Source organism: Molothrus aeneus, chromosome Z, assembly GCF_037042795.1.
Source record: "Molothrus aeneus isolate 106 chromosome Z, BPBGC_Maene_1.0, whole genome shotgun sequence".
Lineage (NCBI taxonomy): Eukaryota > Metazoa > Chordata > Aves > Passeriformes > Icteridae > Molothrus > Molothrus aeneus.
In genome coordinates, this window is record NC_089680.1 from 6972586 (window position 1) to 6978585 (window position 6000).

Consider the following 6000-nt stretch of genomic DNA (forward strand, 5'->3'; position numbering starts at 1 on the left):
ATTAAGTAGTAATAGAGACAAGAAAAGCCTGAGGTGATGCTTGTTAGAAGCTGTGGAGACTTGAATGGATATGAATTTTATTGTCAAGCTGACCCAGCAAAGTCACTTAGTTTAAATTTTCCTGTGCCAAACTTCAGCTGAAATAAATTTCTACCCAAGAAAAGTGTTCATTAAGCATTTCACTTAGACATAGGAAAATGTAGTGTGGGAATATGAAGCTTTTCAACTCCTCAGGCTTTAAAAATATAACAATGTCAGCCTTCTCCACTTTCCATGAGCTGGCTCCTCACTGTTTGGAGAGTACAGTGTTCTTTGCTGAGATGGGCTCACAACAGCCAGCCAAGTGTTTACCCATAAGACATCATTCTAGAATGAAAAGTGTTACCTGGGTTTCAGTGTATTGTTTAAGATTTTTGAGGGGGTTTCTTCCCATGACTTACAGCCGTCTCTACCGTATGTAATGGTTTCTAAAGTTTGTCCTGATTTCCCAAGGACAAAGAGAAAACAATGCCAGACTCTCCTTCTTAAAATGGGTGGAAGGGAATGGGAATATGGGGAAAGAAATGTAGGAGAGGTATCTTTGTCAGAGGCTAGCCACAGTCAGACTGCAAAGAAATGGAGGCATGCTACTGGTTGCAGACTAACTTTCTGTGGAGCAATCATATTAGTCAAGAAAGACTCAGAGGTTTCTATCTATTTCCACACATGAAATTTAAAACCTAAACTTTAAAAACCCAAACTTGTAATAAAACTGTGAGATTTGGCCAAAAGCTACCCTGGCCCCAACAGATAAATCAGGCTTTGACAGTTTCCAAGGTCGTTCCCAGTCACAATAGTACATTGCAACATGAGAAAATAATTTTCAGGCTTCTGGAAATATCTCCTCATCCTTACCACATATCCTAGCAAGAAGTCTCAGATGAAGAGGCTCTTTTGGTCAGCAGCTGCATCCAAACCTGTGTATTTGATTAAGCTGAGGGCCGTGCAAAGCAGCCAGCAACACAAGACAACTGTTTGTAGGAAGAGATGATTCACTGGCTTTACTGGCAGCAACAGGGAGAACTCTATGTCCCCTTCCCACTGGATGTACTCTCCTCTTGCCTTTACACCCTGCTCATGGCTCCCACCAGTCTGATCCATAGTGACCAAGAGGCCTGAGGATTGCAAGGAAAATTCACTTGCTGTGCAGGGAATACAGCCACATGCCTTCTGCTGGCACACTGCACCTCAGGGGGAAATAAGTGCAACCTCACAGGGGTGCGCAGCAGCATCTGGGCAAACACAGATGAAGCAAATAAAGGAAAATCATTTTGCATCTGCCCAGTATCCAGAGCTGGAGCAGATTTCTCAAACTCATCACCTGCCATTCAGGCACAAAAGAAGCAGCCAGATATTCAAAGCAGCTGTGCATCCAATGCCAAGAAGGGTCAAAAAGCTGGCCTTTCAAAAGGTGTCTGCTGTCCTCTTGCTAATCTCTCAGTTTGCAGTGCATGTGGGTGTGGTGGTGTTCACATGGGTCCCAGGAAGAGCGAAGAGACAAGGATCTGACTCCATGTTTCAGAAGGCTTGATTTATTATTTTAAGATAGATATTATATTAAAATTATATATTAGAACTATACTAAAAGAATAGAAGAAAGGATTTCATCAGAAGGCTAGCAAGGAATAGAAAATAAGAAGAATGACAACAAAACCTAGTGTCTGACCAAGAGGCTGAGACAGATGGGCTGTGATTGGCCATTAATTAGAAACAACCACATGAGACCAATCACAGATGCACCTGTTGCATTCCACAGCAGCAGATAATCATTGTTTACATTTTGTTCCTGAGGCCTCTCAGCTTCTCAGGAAAGGATTTTTCATAAAACATGTCTGTGACATGTGGGTAAGCAGTGATTCCAATAGAAGCCAGAGACAACAACAAAAGGAATTGCGGGATCACCTCCAGCAGTGGAGGGGGCATTTACAGCCCTTCTGTGGAAGCCAGCTTCCTCCCCTGCCTCCACTCCTCTTGTAAATCCATCACAGGTCCTGCCAAGCAGCAGCTTCTCCCCTTCCATGGCTTTTCCCTGTGGCCTATGACCACTCTTGGCACAGCACTGCCTGCTCCAAATGCAGCGTCCAAGAATCCAGTGCTGATGTAGCCGCTAAAGCCATGAGAATTGTATCTGGAAATGATGAAGAGAAAATTACTCCTGTGGGGAAAAAACACTGTTAAAAATAAGTTGTTCTGTGACCAATGGAGTTAATAAGGTGACCTTTCCTACATTTCCCTTTCCAATCTCCTCCACCCTGATACTGCAGCTCCTTCCAGAATCTGCTACTAGTTTGGCTGGAGATTTGGGTCCTGCACTGTGGCTGGCTTGGAGCAGTATCTGAATTGCTTCATTATCCAGGACATAAGTGCTCCTTGGTCAACAGCAGGTATATTGTGCAGAACTCTGCCTCTGCCTTGTGCGGAAGGAGCAGGGAGCAGCAACTATACAGACCTTTCTGCTCTATACAGCTGCCAGTTTTCACAAAACTGTGAGCAAATTAAAATCTTGCACATCTCTTACTAGGTAAAAAGTATGGTAGAAATCATACTTTTGGGGTCATAATTGAGAAAGAGGAAACAAATAGGGGAAAAGTAAATGCAACACCTTGTTTCCCTCAGTCATTAGGTTTAAAAATACTGACAAATGACAATACTATGAACTTTACACACTGATTTAGTACAGGATAACCTGCAGTATCAATTAGGGATACAGTGGAAGTGTGAGGTCGCGCTTGCTGTAACCTCTAAAAGATTTTCTGATCTCATTAAAGTAACTTTCAAGCTACATTCAAGCTTTTAAGCAAGTGTGAGTAATTGTCAGAAAGGTCAGAGAGGGAAAGGGAGAAAGAGAAAAGAAATGCAGTAATAAAACCTCCCAAGAAATTACATCCCCACCAGAGGTGTTGTGTGACCCCGACAGAAAGCTACCCCATCCCCCAGGAAATCTGGTTTTCCTGGCTGACAATTTTCTGGAGAAGCTGCAGAGAAAAACAACTTGCTGCCCTGCAAAAGAGTGCAATATCTGGTGATTTCTGAGATTTGTCCATCTCTGTTTTTCTGGGATACTATGGTTTTTCCTGAAACATTGGACCTTTATCTTTGAAAAGCAACTCTGAAATGCTGAAAGAGGAGATAGCCAAAATTATGTTAGAAAGCTCCACCCTCTGCATCTGCTGCAGTTACCAGTTTTTACCATGTCTTTCACTTGCTGATCAAGGGCACAACCAGAAAAAGCAGAATAAGAATAGGGAAGGGACATTTAGCGCTCTTAGCACGTGGCACCAAGACCTGCAAACTGCCAAGTCCACAGCAGAAAATATTTTCTCTGACAGGCTGACTTTTTTTTCAAATTTTGATGTTTTTTCCTGATTTTAACATGTATTTGCTCCAGCTAGTGGAGCAAATTTGCTCCAGCTAGATTTTTTTTCAGTTATTTCACTCATTTTCATTTACGTCACTGTAGCCTGTCTACATAATAGCTAAGAGATGACAAGCCCAGTTTACAGCGTCAAAGTTCAATTGGTATTTTTGAATTTTCTCATGCCTTGATGAAGAAATCCAGCCATTTTTGAAACCCAAAAGCCAATAATGCAGAGGAAAAAAGTGCTCTGGTGCCAGCTTATGTCTTCTGAAATAATCCTTCTTGAGAAAGGTGTACTCCTTCTTGCAGGCTGGGAAACTGAGACATGACCCTTCCCACAGAGTTGCCAACAATAACAGAAGAAAAGCATCTTTTCAGGAAGAAAGTCTGTTTTTCTCTTTGTTGCCTCTCTCAGGGGTTTCCTGCACATTATTTCCCCATGATGAGCTGCCAGCCAGCTCTCATTTTAATCAGAAAACCTAAGCCAGCATAAATGCCTGGATTTAAAACCAGCCTTCCTTTCTCTGACACTTTTCTGCAGGTTGTGTTGAGGTATCAGAGAGCTGAAAAGCTGAGCTGGTGTGGGTTTAGAGGTTTTGTGGCAGTGCAGCTCAGCCAGGGAGGGTTGGCTCCTGAGCTGGAACTTGGGCAGCAGAAAATCTCAATGCAGGGGAAGGAAGAGCCTGTGCCAGAAATAGCTGCAAGGCTCCAGCATGTCCCACAGACCACCAGGCAGACACAATCTTCCTCTAAATATCCTAAAAGGGTGGGTGAGCAGTTCCTCATGTGCTGCAGATGGGCTGCAGAGAGAGGAACTGCCCAACCAGCACAGATGGAGGTATGGGAGAGCATGGATATGTACCCTGAATGTGCGTCACAGAGCCCAGTAAATTCTGATTCCCCACCAGTCCTTCCCCTTCTCCTGCTCAGAGCTGTCCTAAAGAGCTTGAAGGTCTCCCTCTGCACAGTCTGAGTCACCATTGTTGTTGTTTAACTAGCCTTGAAACACCAACATTTCTTCATGAAAAAGGATTGAGAAAGACGTATACCAGATGCCCAGCTTGGTTTTGGTCCAGACTGTCTGGATTTTCTGCAGGGGCTGATCATCAACCATGAAGATGCAAACAGGGAGTTTCCACAGCTGCCTCTGACAGCTTACCCCTCAACCTTTCCCACCAGGCAGAGGGAACAGAGCCCACAGGTGCACAAAACTGGAAGGAAGAGAAGCTGGAAATGGGGAATGATAGTGATTAATTACTTGATAACACCTTCATGGTGTTGGTCAGTGACCAGGTCTTCTTGCCAGGTACAGCAGAAGTAGACACAGCACTCCATTATATGGTTTAGTGGGTGTGGTGGTGTTCAGTTCAGAAGTTGGACTTGATGGTCTTCAGGGGCTTTTCCAGCCTTTATGACTCTGTGATTTATAATTCCATGTCTTTTTTATTTCCCACAGGTCCTTAGTGTCTTAAGCACCATGTGCCTTCAGTCTGGGGCCATTCATGATCTGTGGTACTTGTTAGCAGTTTTGGCAGTTTATAGCAAATCTAGCACATAATTGGCATCATGATCATCACTTCCTGTAATCTGAAGGATCTCGTAACACTGTAATTAATTTCTTACAGAGTCCCTTTTGCCATCATGCAAACAATGACAATTTCATCTCCCATTTTAGGAGAAAAACAGTTTCCCACGCTCATGTCTGCAAGTTTTCTGAGTCACCCATAGAGGTTTGAGAGCACAGGACAGATAAAAAAAGCCACAGCTACAGTCCCAGACCAACCAGTCTGAATCACACTTTTCAAAAACTTCCATCCAGCAAAGCTGTGTGTCAAACCACTGTCACTGTATGTGGGTACTCAGTCATGGCCTGTGCAATATAATAAAGAAAAAGGAGGAGGGAATTGGACAATTAAAACATCTTAAACCCATTCTTTTACAGACACATTGCGTGGGAACTTAACCACTTATGAAAAGCCTGACTTCCTAGGTATACCCTGAGCCTCTCACTAATTCTGTGGCTCAACACCCTGTAACACTATCTGCCACCCCTCCAGAGCTCCTGCACCAAGGCCAGATTTCCAATCAGACTTTTTGCACAGGCTGTGACAAGCTATTTCCCAAATTGCATCAGCCTCTGAATCCAACCAGCCCTATGAGATGGGTCCTCATCTGGGCCCCACAAAATGTTTTGTAGTTTCCTAAATTTGGAACCTCGCAGCTCCCTTTGGCCTGCACAGAGCCCAATACCCACAACAAACTCCTCCTTTGGGAATCATCTGCCAAAAGTTTTCAGGTTTTTCCCTAGCAGGCCACACCATTTGCAGCAGAATCCTGCTTGGAAAGAGTATGATATTCCCTACCAGATTCTTCTGAGGATAAAATCTCAATCCATCACTGCATAACACAAGTTTGTGGGTAAGATGCTCAAGAGTTTATTCCCTGAATGTGAAACCTGACATGAGGTGTGACCATGGGATGCAATGCAAAAGAAACTTTCCATTCCTGCTATCTGTGACATCTGAAAACCAAACAACTGTGTCAGCAGTGGCAGCACCCAGATGTCCAGCCTCCTGCACATCAGCTCTTGCCCTAGCAACTGG